The following is a 21,873-nucleotide window of genomic DNA, read 5'->3' on the forward strand; positions in this document are numbered from 1 at the left end:
ACTTTCACTTTGTGAAAAATTTGAGGAACACTGATGGTAACTCCTCCTTGTCATTCTGGTAGAATGTGCTAAAGTCATCTCATCCTGAGATTTTTTTTCCCTTGTGGAGAAGTGATTGGTAATGACAGGTTCTATTTCACTATGGGATGTAAGTCTCTAATAGGATCTTGATTTGACTGTGGTAAGTGGGACCTATTGAGGAATTTAACCCCTTCTTTTAGATATTGCACTTTAGTGGAGTACAAGCTTTTAAATATGTCCTTAGGATGCTCTGGATTTCTCCAACATTTAGTTAATTTGGATTAGGGTTTGGTGATCTTACTGATTTTCTCAAAGAATCACTCTTTTTTTTTCTTTTCTTTTTTTATGTGTCTGTGAAGTATTTTGACCATATGCAGCCTCAGTACTCCTCTCCTATCCCCCTCCACTGTCCCGGAACACTTCCCTGCCTAATGTCACCCTGATAGTTCGATGTGTGTGTGTGTGTATGTGTGTGTGTGTGTGTGTGTGTGTGTGTGTGCAATGTGTAATGACCAAATCAGAGTAACTAGGATTCCTTTTTTTAAACTTATATTTGTAACCTGAGCTTCTCTATTAGTTCTTTTTTATATTACACTTACTTTTATTATATTATTTTATTTACATTTCAAATCTTATTCCCTTTCCCAGTTTCCCAGCCATAAGCCCCCATCCCACCTCCCTCTGCTTTCTTCTCTGAGAGTGTTCTCCCTCTCCAACCACCCCCTTGCTACTCCCCTGACATTCCCCTGCACTGGGGGATCCAGCCTTGCCAGAGACAAGGACTTCTTCTCCCATTGGTGCCCAACAAAGCCATCCTCTGCTATAAATGCAGCTGGAGCCATGTGTCTGTCCATGTACAGTCTTTGTGTAGTGGATTATTCCCTGGGAGAACTCTTTGCTTTACTGATCCTTTGCATTGTTTTGGCTTTATTGACTTCAACCTTGAGTTTGACTATCTCTTTCTGCCTACTCTTTGGGTGATTTTTGTTTTTGTTTTATCTAGAGCTTTTGGGAGTGCTCTTAGGTTTCTAGTTTGATATCTCTCCATTTTTTAATTAGTCACTTGTTGCTATGGACTTACCACTTAGATCCACATTCACTATGTCACGCAAATTTGGAAATGAAAATATATCCATATTATTTAATTCTAGAAAGTCTTTGCTTTTTCTTTAAGGGCCTCTATCATTTTCATAAGGCTGCTGTAAGGTCTTTTCCCATTCTTTAGCTGTGTTGGAATATTCAGTTTCTGCTATGGTAGGGTTGCTGGGTTCCAATGGGTACATGCTGTCCTGGATGTTATTGGTTGTGCTTTTCAGCTGACATCTAGGCACCTGAAGCTCTGAAAATTTTAGGTCTGGGTGATGAGATCTGTTTTTGTATCTCCAGGATGAGTATTTTGTTCTTTCTATCTGCTTCCTGGATTTTAGGAGGGTGTGGTGGCTTTCTGGTGCATTGTAGAAAACTTTGTATGCACCTGTTCTCATGGCCTGCTCTGCTTACATGTTTCCAGCCTATGCCTGCTGGCATCGGAGGCTGTAATCATGGAATTAGTAGGAGGAAGTAGGGTTGGAGATCGTTGTGATCCCTGTGATGGGAATAGACAGAGATTGGAGACTGCAGCAGGTTTTGTGCTACAGAGCTAAGGATGAGGCATGGGGTTTGTATTCGGAGAAGCAGAAGGAGTTGTGTGGGTCCAACATTACCCTCCATATAGTCCTGCCAGGAGTGACCTTTGGGATTAGGAGGGATAGGAGCTGTGGTTGGGTGCTGGGAGACAAGTGGGGAGAGGGAGGTCACAAGAGGAAGATATTTAGGATCCACTAATGATAGGAAAGGATGGGGCAGCTAGAAAGCCACAGGGGTTTGATGCATACTAGGAGGTGAGACTGTGGTGTATCATCTATGGGAACAGAGGGAGAAATGAAGACTGACCAGCAGTCTACCAGGACTACTCTCAAGGTAAAGTAAGTTTAACAAAATAGAGTTAACATTCGATCTAGCTAACATTGGTATAATTTTTAAAATAGTAAACACAGGCTAGCATTTAATAATACCAAACCTTTTCACCTAGAAGATGCAATTGTAGCCGGTTATGTCCTAGAGGATGAACAGTATGAGAAACTAAATGTATTCCTAAGGGCACTGCTCAATGACTATATAAAAAAGGCCTAAACTTTCAACAGTGCATAGTTCAAGAAAAATAAGCTTGTGCCCTGTAGGATTTCTGTGTTCCTCCTCGGGGACTCCCACAGCTCTCGAAAACACTGTTTTCACTGCCCTCACTCTAAATGTGTTTGTCTGGAGTTGAATTATGTATAAAGGAGACATCAATGGACTCCTGTGGTTTGTGATTCTTCTCTGCACTGGAGTGTGAAATTCACACAGGCTGAGTTGTGGGGAGGGCCTTTCTCCATTCCCGAAGTAAAGGACCCATTTATTAAGTTGGCAGCACACAGAGGCTTCTGCTCACAGACATCTGGCTTGATTTCTACTACAGTGCTGTGATAACTGTGAGGGAGATACATGGGAGTGTCCTCCTTGCCTTTTCATTCATTCATTTATGTTGCAGATATCCTAAGAATGGAATGTGGGGGCTAGAGCATCCTGAAATGCTTCATGTTGAAGGAACTGCCAAATACGTAATTTTTCAACTCATACTTTTTCCAGACTAGACATTGGAACCTGCTGTTTCTCAACAGGCTTACCACTGCCTGGTTCTGACAGATTTTAAGGATAATTGTGATAGATGATTAACTTGTGATTTTCATTTCCCTGTTGTTTTGTGTCATTGTAAGGATTAATATTACTGTGAGAAACACTATGACCTGAAAGCAAGTTGGGGAGGAAAAACTTTAATCAGCCTACATGTTCACATTGCCGTTCATCCCTGAAGGATATCAGGACTAGAATTCAGACAGGGCAGGAAGTGGGAGCTGATGCAGAGGCCATGGAGAGATGTTACTTACTGGCTTGCTTCCCCTGTCTTGCTCAGCTTGCTCTTTTATCAAACCCAAGACTACTTGCCCAGGGATGACACCACCCACAATGGGCTGGGCCCTCCCCCATCAGTCACTAATTCAGAAAATGCCTTACAGCTGGATTTTCTAGAGGCATTTTCTCAATTAAGGTTCCCTCCTTTCAGATACCTCTAGTTTGTGTTGTTAGTTAACATAAGACAGGCCAGCATGTGTAGTAAAGCTGGAGGTCCATTACTTTACTATGAATCATGTGCACATTCTCCTTGATGATCATGTGCCTGCTCAACTGTTGTTGTAATCATTGCTCAACCTGTTTTTGCCTTTTCTTTCCTTTAATGTTTGGTTGGTTGGGGTTTGTGTGTGTGTGTGTGTGTGTGTGTGTGTGTGTGTGTGTGTGTGTGGTGTGTTTTGGTTGTCTTTAGATATTAATTCATTTACAAAGGATGACTACCACTTCAGTTTAGGTTCTTCTGCCTCTGCCTCTTGAATATAATGTTCAGAAGGACACCTCTGACCTTACCTTCAGAGTGGATCTTTCAGGGAGTTATATTTAAGGGTGTGGATGTTCAGGTGGGATTGGTCAGTTTGTTTTGGTTTTGGAGAGAGAATCACCAAATTTGTGACAGACACATCTATCAAACACCCAGGAGTCCTACTTTATGAATTTCCCAATGCAGGCAGGCCTCTTAGAATACCACACTTTTTATGTATGTAGAGAAAACAATTATTTTCATCCCTTCTAAACAGGATTTTGAATCATTGTTCTCAATGATCTTCCTGTATATAAGCAATTTCCTCTAACAATCTCAACACTCTTGTGACCTAAAAGCATTAATCACCCCACACATAATCACAAACCTCTTTCAGGTTGATTTGGTTTCTCTCTTTCTCTTTCTCTTTGTCTTTGTCTTTCTCTTTCTCTTTCTCTTTGTCTTTCTCTTTCTCTTTCTCTTTCTCTTTCTCTTCCTCTTCCTCTTCCTCTTTGTCTTTCTCTTTCTCTTTCTCTTCCTCTCTCTCTTTCTCTCTCTCATTTGAAACAGTGTCTTCACATTACCTTGGCTCTCATTCTATATACAAACCTGGGCTAAAATCACAAAGATCTTCTTCCCTCTGCCCCTGAGGTCTGGAATGTAAATGCTTGCGTTCTTAATTAGTAAGGCACAATATTAAGAGTGTTCTAAAAGGGTGTGAAATGATATAATGAAAAAATATTTTTAAATGAATGGAATGTATGAGTTTGTGGTGCAGCCAATGGGCCATAGTGCTTCAGAGCCAGAGTAAGAAGAATTGGGTGTCCAGTAGTCTGGGCTGTACACTGAGTTCCACTACAGCAGAAAGAGATGGAAGAAAATATCAACACATATCTTTCCACCTTGAAATTTGTTTGATATCATTATTTCCCCTGGCAAATGAAGAAGATCTTTCTCCTACCCTCTTCTTCTCTTCACATGTACATATTCTCAGTTTGTTACTATTGTAACATCTTCCTATACAATAGACTAACTTTCACTCTACTGTCCTATTTCAGCCTCCCAGGTAAGATTATTCATGAGTATCACATACCCTGACTCAGTGACTCCTTTAAGGAATGCCCCAGAAATTAATCACTGCAAATGTCCACTGTGCCTCTGCCATCCTCTGCTTGGTCTCCAGGCAGATTTCTTCTTTCTGGAGCCTATCCAAGTATACAAGCAGTCACCTGAGGGAAGCTGCATCTGTGTGTTTGGCAGAAGATAGAATTGGGGACCTCAACATGCTAGCACTGAATTACATTTTCACACTTCATACCGTCATTTCTCCTATAGGTCCTTTTAAAAGCAATTTACAGAAAACCATATACAAGCTGTGCACCTAGATTGGGCAGATCAACCACTAAACTACTCTATTCCCCAGCTATGAGATCCCTGATAACTTTCGTTTGCTCCAGGCCACGTGCTTCATCTCCATCTTCCTTTCACCTCTTCTCCTCTGTTGTCTGCTTCTCTCCTCCTCTGTCTCCCCTACCCCAACTCTTCAGCTCTACCTTCTGTTCTTCTGCCCATTTATCAGCTCTTGAACTTTTATGTTAAAATGGGTCCTGATGAAATCACCTGAGTATGTGTTTCAGTCCTTCTCTTAGGCAAACCTCTTGGGGAAATGTAATTAACATCAAAATATAAACAGCACCAGAGCAACCCACATTTCCCCATTTTTGTCCAGATAAAAGGCTCTGTTCCCTCAGATATAAATTCAGTACCACTATTACCATTCTACAATTTATAACGTATAAGAAACACTTAACACCCAACCCATCAATTTTGTCCATTAAATAAAACATTCTACCATCTATCCTAACTTAAAAGACTTAAAATTCTACACCCAACTTATGTCCTGGTTTGAGATTGTATGTCATCTGAAAACCGTCCTCTTAAATCTATAACATTTTTCTCAATGCTGAACAGCTTGAGTTTCAACCAGTCTTCAAACCCATCAGAAATCCAAGAACACCTAATATTCCCTGAAAGTATGAGAAGCACAAAACATAGCTTCCAATGCTTAACCAAGTTATGGAGACCACTGATCACCTGAATAGTCCCTCATTCCTCAAAGCATTGAAGCATCAGTCTTCAGCCTTCTGGCCCAGGATCATATGACAGACCTTTGTAATACAGAATTTTGAAGGGCAGATTACCATGTCTTGGTAGAGATTATCACTTGACTACTCTGCATAGTTTGTCCTCTTTTTAGATAATATTTTTTCTGTTCATGAATTGAGGCAATTCTTGCCTAGTGGCTGTCTTGCCTCAATTAGAGCAACTCAACTGATGCTCAATTTCTTCTTAGAATCCAAGAAAGGCGTGCTGTCCAGAGCAGACATATCTCTAGTCAAATGATCTTTAATAAAGAAATGTCCATAAACATCATATTCTGTGGACTCTGATGCCTTTGAAGATATTTATCTCTGCAAAGCATTTCTGGACTGTTAAGCCTTGTCTACTCTTGGCCATTTCTAATTGAGTTATCTCAAAAACACCCTTTTAATTAACTCAGAACCATGAGTTTGCTATCTGGCCCTTACCTCATATAGCTTAATTATCTAAAAACAGTTTATAATAGCAGTTATAGGATTGGATCTAAGTCTTGTATTCTTCAATGTGTTGTATACTCATAATGCATATAAGAGAGTAACAATATCAATCCCAATTTTATATCAATAAGAAATCCATACCAATGAAAAGCTTAAATTTGTATCAAATAAACCCTGTGCCAATATAAGAGATTATAACTTCAACTTCATATCAATTACAAAGATTTCTACCAATGTAAGATATAGCTATGTAATATATTGTGTAAGAGGAAATTTTCTAACCTATCCTATTGGTCTATTTCTCCAACTTCTATGATATTACTATACCCCCTTTCTCTTCCATCCCTGTCCCTTTTACCTAAAAAGGAAAAATTGAGAAGAGGAAAGGAAAGGTAGAAATCCCTGAGTTTAAACTCTCTAGTTCCATCCCTGTCCAAAGCTACATTTGTAAAGTATCCCTTAAATGATAACTTATCTGTAATTTATAAAATAACCAGAAACATCCACCCCAATATAAGGAACTGGGATGATGATCTTTTGTCTGTTTCCAGATGATTTGGGGTGAAGAATTCCTGTCTGGGGGCAAAAAGGGAAATAGAAAAATTGGTATTGTCAAAGGAGAGCTAGCTGGCATCATGTGCCTTCCAGTCACTCTGTGCTGAGAAAGTTTATTGCTTAGCTGATATCTTAACTATGACAGTCCAAAAGGCTGGACAGACAAGCTAGCTGTTTCAGAGAAGTTCTGGAAGCAAATCATTAAAAGAAGCAGCTTTGCCATGGTTCCCTGCACCCAAATCCTGTGGGGGTGGGGAGCTGAATTTCCAGAAGTGCAGACAATCCTGAGACCTCAGGGGAGACCACCACTTTTGCTCAAATTCCTGGCCCAAGAGTAACGTGCATAGTGGCCTCTGAATACAGGAATATAGGAGCAGTAGGCAGCAGGAACCTGCTGGTTTCTGCCTGCTCCCAGAACTGAACTGAACTGATTCCACAGTTCCTTACACCCAAATCCATGGGGGAGAGAGCTGAACCCTCAGAAGTGTAGACAATCCTGAGAACTCAGAGGAGACAACTAATTTTTGACCATAATCCAGACCCATGAGTAAACCGCCTAGTGCCATGTGTTCCCTCTGGGTACAGGGAACTAGGAGCAGTCAGGGGCAGGGCCACTCATGTTTCTGGCTACACCAAGAGCTGAAAGCCAATCGCCAAGAGCACCTACATACCTGAGAGAAGAGGTAAGACCAACTATTCTGCTCTAAGCAACCCATCTGGTGGCCTCAGGACACACACAGGCAGAAGTCCTCTGGGACAGGACACTTCTGGTTTCTAGCTGTACCCAGAACTGAACTGAACCAGTCCCAAAGTTCCCTGTACACAAGCCCCATGGGGGAGGAAACTGAACTCCCATAAGTGCAAATATTCCTGAGAAATCAGAAAAGACAACTACTTTCTGGTCATATTCCTGGCCCAAAAGAAACCTGCACAGTGTCTCTGGATACAGGAATATAGGTGCCTGCTGGTTTCTGCCTGCCCCCAGAATGGAATTGAACCAGTCCCACAGCTCCCTGCACCCAAAACCAGTGGGAGAGAGAGCCGGACCCTCAGAAGTGTGGACAATCGTGAGAACTCAGAGGAGACAACTAACTACCTGCTGCCCATATTCCTGTTCCAAGAGGAAACCAACTCATGCCATCTATACACTCTGGGCACAGGGAGGTAGGAGCAGCTAGTCACCAGGAGCACCTGCACACCTGAGAGCAGAGGTAATCCCAACTTTTCTGCACCCAGCAACCTGCCGGTAGCCTTCAGGTCACACAAACCCATGAACGGTTTTCTGTTCAAGATCCTGCTAAAGGAGAATGGGTCTACAGGAGTGCTGACACAGAGTTCTACAGGAAGGTTAAGCTACTATCAGAGACAACAAGACAAGCTAACACCAGAGACAACCTGACTGTGATAGGCAAGCATAGGAACCTAACCAACAGAAACCAAGACTACTTGGCATCATCAAAGCCAAGGTCTCCCACCAAAACAAATACTGAATATCTAAATACACCAGAAAAGCAAGACTTGGATTTATAAATCACATTTAGGATGATGATAGAGGACTTTAAGAAGGACATAAATAACTCCCTTAAAGAAATACAAGTCAACGCAAGTAAACAAGTAGAAACACTTAAAGAGGAAACACAAAAATCCCTTAAAGAATTACAGGAAAATACATACAGGTGAAGGAACTGAACAAAACCATCCAGGATTTAAAAATGGAAATAGAAAGAATAAAGAAATCACAAAGGGAGATAACACTAGAGATAGAAAATCTAGCAAAAAAGATCAGGAGTCATAGATGTAAGCATCACCAGCAGAGTACAATATAGAAGAGAGAATCTGAGGGGCAGAAGATACCATAGAACACATCAATACAACCTTCAAAAATAATGTAAAATGCAAAGAGCTACTGGCCCAAAACATACAGGAAATCCAGAAAACAATGAGATGATCAAACCTAAGGATAATAGGTATAGAAGAGAGTGAAGACTCCCAACTTAAAGGGCTAGTAAATATCTTCAACAAAATTATAGAAGAAAACTTCTCTAACGTAAAGAAAGAGATGCCCATAAATGTACAAGAAGCTAACAGAACTCCAAAAACATTGTACCAGAAAAGAAATTCCTCCCGCCACATAATAGTCAAAACACAAAATGCATAAAACAAAGACAGAATATTAAAAGCAGTAAGGGAAAAAAGTCAAGTGACATATAAAGGCAGCCCTATCAGGATTACACCAGACTTCTCAAAAGAGACTATGAAAGCCAGAAGATCATGGGCAGATGTCATAGAGACCCTAAGAGAGCACGAATGCCAGCTCAGGCTGTTATATCCAGCAAAACTCTCAATTAACATAGATGGAGAAACCAAGACATTCCATGACAAAACCAAATTTACATAATGTCTTTCTACAAATCCAGCCATACAAAGGATAATAAATGGAAAACTCCAACACAAGGAGGAAAACTACACCATACAGAAAACAAGAATATAGTCACCTTGCAACAAAACCAAAAGAAGAGAGACACGCAAACCTAATTTCACCTCTAACAACAAAAATAACAGGAAACAACGCTACTCCTTAATGTCTATTAACATTAATGGACTTGATTCCCCCTAAAAAAGAAACAGAAATAAAGAGTGCATACATGAAGAGGACACAGCATTTTGCTGCATACAGGAAACACACTGCAGAGAAAAAGACAGACATAACCTCAGAGAAAAAGGCGGAAAACAAATTTCCAAGCAAATGGTCCAAAGAAACAAGGTGGAGTAGCCATTCGAATTTCGAATAAAATCGACTTTCAACCAAAACTTATCAAAAAACATAAGGAAGGACACCAGATATTCATCAAAGGAAAAACTGACCAAGATGAACACTCAATCCTAAATATCTATGGTTCAAATGTGAGGGCACCTACATTCATAGAAGAAACTTGGCTGAAGTTCAAAGCATACATTGCAGCTCACACAATATTAGCAGGAGATCTCAACACCTCACTCTCAGCAATGGACAGTTCATGGAAACAGAAACTAAACAGAGACATAGAGAAATTAACAGAAGCTATGAAACAAATGGATTTAACAGACATTTATACAACATTTCATCCTAAAACAAAAGAATATATCTTCTTCTCAGCACCTCATGGTACCTTCTTCAAAATTCAACACATAATCAGTCACAAAACAGGCCTCAAAAGATACAAGAAGATTGAAATACTCCCATGCATCCTATCAGATCACCATGTACTAGGTGTGATCTTCAATAACAAGAAAAATTTCAGAAATTCCACATATACATGGAAGGTGAATGATGCTCTACTCAATGATAACGTGGTCAAGGAAGAAATAAAGAAAGAAATTTAAGACGTTTTAGAATTTAATGAAATGAAGGCACAACATACCCAAACTTATGGGGCAAAATGAAAGCAGTGCTAATAGGAAAACTCTTGGCTCTGAGTGCCTCCAGAAAGAAACAGGAGAGAGCATGCATTAGCAATTTGACAGCACACCTAGAAGCTCTAGAACAAAAAGAAACAAATGCACCCAGGAGGAGTAGAAGGCAGGAAATAATCAAACTCAGGGCTAAAATCAACAAGTAGAAACAAAAAGGACTATACACAGAATCAACAAAACCAGGAGCTGGTTCTTTGAGAATATCAACAAGATAGATAAATCCTTAGCCAGACTAAGCAGAGGGAATAGAGAGTGTATCCAAATTAACAAAATCAGAAAAGAAAAGGAGACATAACAACAGAATCAGAGGAAACTCAAAAAATCATCATATCCTACTTCAAATGCCTATATTAAACAAAACTTGAAAATCTGGAGGAAATGGACAATTTTCTAGTCAATTTTTTGGTACCAGGTACCAAAGTCAAATCAGGATCAGATAAACAATCCCATAACTCCTAAAGAAATAGACTGATTAAAAGTCTCCCAATCAAAAAGAGCCCAGGAACAGATGGGTTTAGTGCAGAATTCTAATTCAGAATTCAGAGAAGACCTCATACCAATACAGTCCAAACTATTCCACAAAATAGAAACAGACAGAGCACAACCAAATTCCTTCTATTAAGCCACAATTACACTTATATCTAAACCACACAAAGACCCAACAAAGGAAGAGAACTTCAGACCGATTTCCTTATGAGTATCAATACACACACAAAAAAATATTCAATACAATTCTTGCAAACCAAATTCAAGAATACATCAAAACGATCATCAACATGATCAATTGGGCTTCATCCCAGGGATGCAGGGATAGTTCAATAAATTGAAATCCACAAATGTAATCCTCTATAAAAACAAACTGAAAGAAAAAAGCCACATGATCATCTCATTAGATGCTAAGAAAGCATTTAAAAAATTCAACACTCCTTGATGTTAAAAGTCTTGGAAATATAAGGAATTCAAGGCCCGTACCTAAACATAGTAAAAGCAATGTACTGCAAACAAGTAGCCAACATCAAACAAAATGGAGAGAAACTTGAAGAAATCCCACTAAAATCAGGGACTAGAAAAGGATGCCCAGTCTCTCTCTACCTATTCAATATAGTACTCCAAGTAATAGGCAGAGCAATCAGACAACAAAAGGAGGTCAAAGGGATACAAACTGGAAAGGAATAAGTCAAAATATCACTATTTGCAGATGATATAGTATACTTAAGTAACCCCAAAAGTTCTACCAGAGAACTACTTAACCTGATAAACTACTTCAGCAAAGTATCAGGGTATAAAATTAACTCAAACAAATCAGTAGCCTTCCTCTCTTCAAAGGATAAACAAGCTGAGAAAGAAATTAAGGAAATGAAACCCTTCAAAATAGTCCCAAATAATATAAAATACCTCGGTGTGACTCTAACCAAGCAAGTGAAAGACCTGTATGACAAGAACTTCAAGTCTCTGAAGAAAGAAATTGAAAAACATCTCAGAAGATGGAAAGACCTCTGATGCTCATGGAGTGGCAGGATTAATATAGTTAAAAACGGCCATTTTGCCAAAAGCAATCTACAGATTTAATGCAAACCCCACCAAAATTCCAACTCAATTCTTCATAGAGTTAGAAAGAGCAATTTTACAAATTCATTTGGAACATAAAACCCACGATAGCAAAAACTAACCTCAGCAATAAAAGATCTTTGGGGAAATCACCATCCCTAACCTCAAGTAGTATTACAGAGCAGTATTACATAAAAACTGTGTGGTATTGATACAGCGACAGGCAGGTAAATCAGAGGAAGAAAATTGAGGACCCAGAAATGAACGGACACACCTATGGTCACTTGATCTTTGACAAAGGAGCTAAAACCATCCAGTGGAAGAAAGATAGCATTTTCAATAAATGGTGCTGGTTCAACTGGAGGTCAACATGTAGAAGAATGCAAATTGAGCCATGCTTATCTCCCTGTACAAAGCTTAAGTCCAAGTGGATGAAGGGCCTCCACATCAAACTGGAAAAACTCAAACTAATAGAAGAAAAAGTGGGGAAGAGTTTCGAAAACATGGGTACTTGGGAAAATTTCCTGAACAAAACACCAATGACTTATGCTCTAAGATCAAGAATTGACAAATGGGAGCAGCTCGCTGTACACCATCTGGACAGGTGGGCACTCCTGAGACTGCAGAGTGGAAGAGACCACCAACACTACCCACCCCTGCCCACATCCCTGGCCCAAGAGGAAACTGTATACGGCCTCTGGGATCCCTTGGAAAAGGGCACAGCAGCAGTAGGTCCCCTGTGTCTGAGACACCTCCAGAACCTGAAGGGATGGACCAGATAAACAGTTCTCTGCACCCAAATCCCATGGGAGGGAGAGTTAAAACTTCAGAGAGGCAGACATGCCTGGGAAACTAGAAGAGTCTGCACTCTGCCCACATTACTGATTCCAGAGGAAAACACCAAATGCCATCTGGAACCCTGGTGCATGGAAGCTCCTGCAAAAGGCGGCACAGATCTTCCTGGTTGCTGCCACAGTGGAGAGCTCGTAGGTAGCACCCCATGAGCAAACTTGAGGCTCAGGACCACAGGTATGACAAACCTTCCTGCTCCAAGCAACCTGCCTGATGAACTCAGGACACAAGCCCACAGGAACAGCTGAACACTTGTAGATAGGAAAAACTACACGCCCGAAAGCAGAACACTCTGTCCCCATAACTGGCTGAAAGAAAACAGGAAAACAGGTCTACAGCACCCCTGACACACAGGCTTATAGGACAGTCTAGCCACTGTCAGAAATAGCAGAACAAAGTAATACTAGAGATAATCTGATGGTGAGAGGCAAACGCAGGAATCCAAGCAACAGAAACCAAGACTACATGACATCATCAGAGCCCAATTCTCCCACCAAAGCAAACACGGAATATCCAAACACACCAGAAAAGCAAGATCTAGTTTCAAAATCATTTTTGATCATGATGCTGGAGGACTTCAAGAAAGATGTGAAGAACTCCCTTAGAGAAACATAGGGAAACATAAATAAACAAGTAGAAGCCTACAGAGAGGAATCACAAAAATCCCTCAAAGAATTCCAGGAAAACATAAATATACAAGTAGAAGCCTACAGAGAGGAATCACAAAAATCCCTGAAAGAATTCCAGGAAAAAGCATTCAAACAGTTGAAGGAATTAAAAATGGAAATAGAAGCAATCAAGAAAGAACACATGGAAACAACCCTGGATATAGAAAACCAAAAGAAGAGACAAGGAGCTGTAGATACAAGCTTCACCAACAGAATACAGGAGATGGAAGAGAGAATCTCAGGAGCAGAAGAATCCATAGAAATCACTGACTCAACTGTCAAAGATAATGTAAAGTGGAAAAAGCTACTGGTCCAAAACATACAGGAAATCCAGAACTCAATGAGAAGATCAAACCTAAGGATAATAGGTATAGAAGAGAGTGAAGACTCCCAGATCAAAGGACCAGTAAACATCTTCAACAAAATCACAGAAGAAAACTTCCCTAACCTAAAGAAAGAGATACCCATAAGCATACAAGAAGCCTACAGAACCCCAAATAGATTGGACCAGAAAAGAAACACCTCCCGTCAGATAATAGTCAAAACACCAAACACACAAAATAAAGAAAGAATAATAAAAGCAGTAAGGGAAAAAGGTCAAGTAACATATAAAGGCAGACCTATCAGAATCACACCAGACTTTCCGCCAGAAACTATGGAGGCCAGAAGATCCTGGACTGATGTCATACAGACCCTCAGAGAACACAAATGCCAGTCCCGGTTACTGTATCCTGCAAAACTCTCAATTAACATAGATGGAGAAACCAAGATATTCCATGACAAAACCAAATTTACACAATATCTTTCTACAAATCCAGCACTACAAAGGATAATAAATGGTAAAGCCCAACATAAGGAGGCAAGCTATACCCTAGAAGAAGCAAGAAACTAATCATCTTGGCAACAAAACAAAGAGAAGAAAAGCACACAAACATAACCTCACATCCAAATATGAATATAACAGGAAGCAATAATCACTATTCCTTAATATCTCTCAACATCAATGGCCTCAACTCCCCAATAAAAAGACATAGATTAACAAACTGGATATGCAACGAGGACCCTGCATTCTGCTGCCTACAGGAAACACACTTCAGAGACAAAGACAGACACTACCTCAGATTGAATAGCTGGATAACAACTTTACAAGCAAATGGTAGGAAGAAGCAAGCTGGAGTAGCCATTCTAATATCAAATAAAATCAATTTTCAACTAAAAGTCATCAAAAAAGATAAGGAAGGTCACTTCATATTCATCAAAGGAAAAATCCACTAAGATGAACTCTCAATCCTAAATATCTCTACCCCAAATACAAGGGCACCTACATACGTAAAAGAAACCTTACTAAAGCTCAAAACACACATTGTACCTCACCCAATAATAGTGGGAGATTTCAACACCCCACTCTCATCAATGGACAGATCATGGAAAGAGAAATTAAACAGAGACTTAGAAAGACTAAGAGAACTCATGAGCCAAATGGACTTAACAGATATTTATAGAACATTCTATCCTAAAGCAAAAGGATATACCTTCTTCTCAGCTCCTCATGGTACTTTCTCCAAAATTGACCATATAATTGGTCAAAACATGGGCCTCAACAGGTACAGAAAGATAGAAATAATCCCATGCGTGCTATTGGACCACCATGGCCTAAAACTGGTCTTCAATAACAATCAGGGAAGAATGCCCACATATACATGGAAATTGAACAAGGCTCTACTCAATGATAACCTGGTCAAGGAAGAAGTAAAGAAAGAAATTAAAAACTTTTTAGAATTTAATGAAAATGAAGGTACAACATACCCAAACTTATGGGACACAATGAAAGCTGTGCTAAGAGGAAAACTCATAGCGCTGAGTGCCTGCAGAAAGAAACAGAAAAGAGCATATATCAGCAGCTTGGCAGCACACCTAAAAGCTCTAGAAAAAAAAGAAGCAAATACACCCAGGAGGAGTAGAAGGCAGGAAATAATCAAACTCAGAGCTGAAATCAACCAAGTAGAAACAAAAAGGTCCATAGAAAGAATCAACAGAACCAAAAGTTGCTTCTTTGAGGAAATCAACAAGATAGATAAACTCTTAGCCAGACTAACGAGAGGACACAGAGAATGTGTCCAAATTAACAAAATTAGAAATGAAAAGGGAGACATAACTACAGATTCAGAGGAAATTCAAAAAATCATCAGATCTTAGTATAAAAGTCTATATTCAACAAAACTTGAAAATCTGCAGGAAATGGACAATTTCCTAGATAGGTACCAGGTACCAAAGTTAAATCAGGAACAGATAAACCAGTTAAACAACCGCATAACTCCTAAGGAAATAGAAGCAGTCATTAAAGGTCTCCCAACCAAAAAGAGCCCAGGTCCAGATGGGTTTAGTGCAGAATTCTATCAGAACTTCAAAGAAGACTTCATACCAATATTATCCAAACTATTCCACAGAATTGAAACAGATGGAGCACTACCGAATTCCTTCTATGAAGCCACAATTGCTCATAAGAGCACAAAAAAACACAACAAAGAAAGAGAACTTCAGACCAATTTCCATTATGAATATCAACACAAAAATACTCAATAAAATTCTGGCAAACCGAATCCAAGAGCACATCAAAACAATCATCCACCATGATCAAGTAGGCTTCATCCCAGGCATGCAGGGATGGTTTAATATATGGAAAACCATCAACGTGATCCACTATATAAACAAACTGAAAGAACAAAACCACATGATCATTTCATTAGATGCTGAGAAAGCATTTGACAAAATTCAACACCCCTTCATGATAAAAGTCCTGGAAAGAATAGGAATTCAAAGCCCATACCTAAACATAGTAAAAGCCATATCCAGCAAACCAGTTGCTAACATTAAACTAAATGGAGAGAAACTTGAAGCAATCCCACTAAAATCAGGGACTAGACAAGGCTGCCCACTCTCTCCCTACGTATTCAATATAGTTCTTGAATTTCTAGCCAGAGCAATCAGACAACAAAAGGAGGTCAAGGGGATACAGTTCAGAAAAGAAGAAGTCAAAATATCACTATTTGCAGATGATATGACAGTATATTTAAGTGATCCCAAAAGTTCCACCAGCGAACTACTAAAGCTGATAAACAACTTCAGCAAAGTGGCTGGGTATAAAATTAACTCAGATAAATCAGTAGCCTTCCTCTACACAAAAGAGAAACAAGCCGAGAAAGAAATTAGGGAAACGACACCCTTCGTAATAGACCCAAATAATATAAAGTACCTCGGTGTGACTTTAACCAAGCAAGTAAAAGATTTGTACAATAAGAACTTCAAGACACTGAAGAAAGAAGTTGAAGAAGACCTCAGAAGATGGAAAGATCTCCCATGCTCATGGATTGGCAGGATTAATATAGTAAAAATGGCCATTTTACCAAAAGTGATCTACAGATTCAATGCAATCCCCATCAAAATACCAATCCAATTCTTCAAAGAGTTAGACAGAACAATTTGCAAATTCATCTGGAATAACAAAAAACCCAGGATAGCTAAAACTCTCCTCAACAATAAAAGGACTTCAGGGGGAATCACTATCCCTGAACTCAAGCAGTATTACAAAGCAATATTGATAAAAACTGCATGGTATTGGTACAGAGACAGACAGATAGACCAATGGAATAGTATTGAAGACCCAGAAATGAACCCACACACCTATGGTCACTTGATTTTTGACAAAGGAGCCAAAACCATCCAATGGTAAAAAGATAGCATTTTCAGCAAATGGTGCTGGTTCAACTGGAGGTCAACATGTAGAAGAATGCAGATCGATCCATGCTTATCACCCTGTACAATGCTTCAGTCCAAGTGGATCAAGGACCTCCACATCAAACCAGACACACTCAAACTAATAGAAGAAAAACTAGGGAAGCATCTGGAACACATGGGTACTGGAAAAAAATTCCTGAACAAAACACCAATGGCGTATGCTCTAAGATCAAGAATCGACAAATGGGATCTCATAAAACTGCAAAGCTTCTGTAAGGTAAAGGACACTGTGGTTAGGACAAAATGGCAACCAACAGATTGGGAAAAGATCTTCACCAATCCTACAACAGATAGAGAGAAATTGTATATCCAAAATATGCAAGGAACTCAAGAAGTTAGACTTCAGGGAAACAAATAACCCTATTAAAAAATGGGTTTCAGAGCTAAACAAAGAATTCACAGCTGAGGAATGCCGAATGGCTGAGAAACACCTAAAGAAATGTTCAACATCTTTAGTCATAAGGGAAATGCAAATCAAAACAACCCTGAGATTTCACCTCACACCAGTCAGAATGGCTAAGATCAAAAACTCAGGTGACAGCAAATGCTGGTGAGGATGTGGAGAAAGAGGAACACTCCTCCATTGTTGGTGGGATTGCAGACTGGTATACCATTCTGGAAATCAGTCTGGAGGTTCCTTAGAAAATTGGACATCGCACTACCTGAAGACCCAGCTTTATCTCTCTTGGGCATATACCCAAAAGATGCTCCAACATATAACAAAGACACATGCTCCACTATGTTCATAGCAGCCTCACTTATAATAGCCAGAAGCTGGAAAGAACCCAGATGCCCTTCAACAGAGGAATGGACCCAGAAAATGTGGTACATCTACACAATGGAATACTACTCAGCTTTCAAAAACAATGACTTTATGAAATTCATAGGCAAATGGACGGAATTGGAAAATATCATCCTGAGTGAGGTAACACAATCACAGAAAAACAAACATGGTATGCACTCATTGATAAGTGGCTATTAGCCCAAATGCTGGAATTACCCTAGATGCACAGAACACATGAAACTCAAGACGGATGATCAAAATGTGAATGCTTCACCCCTTCTTTAAAAGGGGAAAAAAGAATACCCTTGGCAAGGAATAGGGAAGCAAAGATATAAAACAGAGGCAGAAGGAACACCCATTTAGAGCCTGCCCCACATGTGGCCCATACATATACAGCCACCCAATTAGACAAGATGGATGAAGCAAAGAAGTGTAGGCCAACAGGAACTGGATGTAGATCTCTTCTTAGAGACACAGCCAGAATACATAATATACATAGGCGAATGCCAGCAGCAAACCACTGAACTGAGAATAGGACCCCATTAAAGGAATCAGAGAAAGTACTGGAAGAGCTTGAAGGGGCTTGAGACCCCATATGAACAACAATGCCAACCAACCAGAGCTTCCAGGGACTAAGCCACTACCCAAAGACTTTACATGGACTAACCCTGGGCTCCAACCTCATAGGTAGCAATGAAAACCCTAGTAAGAGCACCAGTGGAAGAGGAAGCCCTTGGTCCTGCCAAGAGTGAACCCCAAGTGAATGTGATTGTTGGGGGAAGGTGGTAATGTGGGGAGGATGGGGAGGGGAACACCCATAAAATCGGGGAGAGGGAGGGGTTAGGGCGATGTTGGCCTGGAAACTGGGAAAGGGAATAACATTGAAATGTAAATAAGAAATAGTCAATTTAATAAAGGAAAAAAAAAAGAAAAAAAGTGTAAAAAAAAAAAAAAACTTCTACCTTTCATTTGAATTGAGAAGCACTCAGGATATTCCCAAACCACACCCTTCCCTGAATCTGGGAAAGGATTTCTAAGGAGGATTACCTGAGGCGGAATTTCAAGACCACCAACCAAATTGGGAGGAATCATCACAAGGTCTGTGGGTCTAAATGGAATAGCACAGGAAAGAAGAAAACCACCTTCAGAGATTTGGGTCTCTGCTTCCTGCCCACTATAGAGGAACTCTTCCACCTGTCCTCCATTTTGTGAACACTCAGACTGCTGACAAGTTAAGGAAAACACTCCTTCCCTGATCATGTTTGTAGCAGGAATCCGTGTAAGATTAGCACAAGGGTGTAGAGATTGACATGGTCCCTTCATTTATGGAAGATTGACCACAGTAAGCAAAGTACACTGGAGATGGCTACTTCTATTCCCATCTTGACTAACTATGGAATTGAGTAAAGTTCAAAACTGGAAGATGTCACTTTAATTTTTTTTCTTAAGTTGAGGTGTATAGACTCTTCGGGTAGAAAATCACGCACCTTTAATCCAGATCTTGAGACTAGAAGGCACTATTATCTGGGCTACACCTTCACCTGGAGGCTTATGTAAGCACATAGAGGAAGGAAGCTTTGTGTCTTTGCCTGCTTGCTCTCATCTTACTAGCAGGCCCATTTCTTCACTGGCATTAGAACCTACTACTTTAGGATTCCAGCATGTACTGAAGAACACCTGAGACTTCAAACCTTGTGGACTAAGTAAGTACTGGTGTTAGCCATTGTTGGATTAACTGGACCTCAGCCTATAAGTTTTTCTCATATATCCACTTTTTTTTATAGAGAGAGGAATAAATTCTGTATGTTCTCTACAGGACACTGACTAATACAATATTCTTGAAAAGAGAATGTGTAACATTTCCAAAGCTCATCCAAAGTTCAATGAATTAACTGTTTTGCTTTATGAAAAGAGAGCCAGGATAAGTTTGTTAGAACCAGGTATGGTAAGGATGGGAGGGGTGCCCTGGCAGGCCCATGCTGAGGGGGAAGGGGAGTTGAGTAGGGATGAAATGGGAGTAGAGACAGAGGGTGGGGGAGATATGGACAGACAGACAGACAGAACAGGAAAGACCAGCCAAGAATTCCCAGAGAGAGAGGAGAAGGGGGAAGGGGAGAAAGGAAGAAAGAGATTAGGGAGTCAGGGAGAGTAAGAGAGAGTAAGAGCACTGGGGGCGGGGTGGGGGGGCAGGGGAAAACAGTCCCTTCATAGTAAGCCTGATTATTGATTGCCAGGTAGGTGGAGCCTAGATGGAATGCTACAATAACAAAAACTACAAAACTACTCTCTTACAATACAACACACACACACACACACACACACACAGAGAGAGAGAGAGAGAGAGAGAGAGAGAGAGAGAGAGAGAGAGAGAGAGCGCTAGAGAGAGAGCTAGAGAGAGAGCTAGAGAGAGAGAGCTAGAGAGAGCAAGAGCAAGAGCGAGAGAGAGAATAGGGGGCCTGGATTGTTTTCTCTAAAACTAATACTGAAGTCTAGACAGAAAATTTCAGAGAGACACAAGTTTTCAACATCATAGAAGGGGCAATTTAGTATAAATAAAACTTAAATCTAAAAAGTATCTCTAATTGTATCCTATAGGTTGAAGAGCAAATAATTTCTAGTTCTTATTTTCAGGTTCCAGTTTTACATCCGAAGTACCTGAAGTAGAAATGTCATGGGATGTGGATGCCATGAGCTTGCACTACACACAGAGCAGGCGCCAGAAATTCTGCTACAGGTGGACCACTAGCAACTTCTCTTTTCTTGCTGAGGAAATGGCAGCATAAATTACAAGCCCAATGTTCTCATCAAAGGCAAACTGGGGCATGGTGTTTGAGTGTACACCGAAATGAGGGGGATTAAAAAAGCAAAGGTTACCTGTCACTTTACCCGATGTTGCTCAGCTGTGAAAAGAGCCCAGTTTGGGTAAACTTTACTTTTGTATCTTAACTGCCAAGGGGGGTGGGGGGGAGCAATCATGCAAGGAGCCCAGGTGTCTATCATTTACTGCTGCACAAAGCCTGTGGATTCAAAAAGTTCATCATTCCGGATTTCATCTTGTCTCAAACCCACTCTTACTGGATGACAGACTTACCCTGCTTTGCAATGTGAGTGTGGTCCAAGGCTCCTTTATGATTTCTGGAGAGAACACAAGACTTTTGATCAAGTTTCCAAGGTTCACATTGGCAGATGACCTAGGGGAGCTCTGGGAGAATTTGCTCTTCACAGTCTGCTGCCTGCTGTTCACTGGCCAGGAATTCAGGGCTCACAAGGTCATCCTAGCAGCTTGCTCTCCAGTTTTCAGAGCCATGTTTGAACATGAAATGCAGGACAGCCTAAATGACCGAGTTGAGATCCATGACCTGGATCCCCAAGTCTACAAGGAGATGATGGGCTTCATTTACTGTGGGAAGGCTCCACACCTCTAAAGCCTCCCAATGGCCACTGGTTTGTTGGCAGCTGCTTACAAGTATGACCTATGAGACTTGAAGGCCATATGTGAGGATGCCCTCTGCAGGAAACTCTCTGTGGAAAATGCTGCACACACTCTCACCCTTGCTGACCTCCACAGCTAAAGACTTAGGCCCTTGATTTCATTACAGTTCATGCTTCTTATGGTCTCTGAGATCTTGGGGTGGAAGTCAATGGTGGATTCACATCCCCACTTGGTGGCTCAAGCATTCTACTGTCTGGCTTCTGCAAAGAGTGCTTTCTGGCCCTCCCCCTCAAACTATTTAAGTGGTCTTTAAGACCAGGTCAGCTATGACCTACACCTGTCTTCCAATAGCAACAAACAATGTTGCTCCCAGTGACTCCTAATTACACAATGTAATTTTACATAAATGTAACATTTATGCTGGACCTCGAGGGCAGCAAGGTAGCTCAGGACTTACAACAGCTCTAAATATGTTGGAATGGTGGGTGGGGGAATGGGCAGCACTGGAGTCTGGGACACTCTACCTGACATCTACCCTGTCAATATTCTTGTTTGACTTTTGTCTGCTGACTTGGAATCTTCCCAAAAGGGTTTCTTCAGAAAAATCTGTCTGCATTGGACTGAGCACAACAGATGATCATGAGCTCCTTTGGTGTTTTGACTATTATGTGACAGGAGGAATTTCTTTTCTGGTCCAACCTATTTGGAGTTCTGTAAGC

The sequence above is a fragment of the Rattus norvegicus genome, chromosome 2 (assembly GCF_021556685.1).
Source record: "Rattus norvegicus strain SHRSP/BbbUtx chromosome 2, alternate assembly SHRSP_T2T, whole genome shotgun sequence".
Taxonomy (NCBI): domain Eukaryota; kingdom Metazoa; phylum Chordata; class Mammalia; order Rodentia; family Muridae; genus Rattus; species Rattus norvegicus.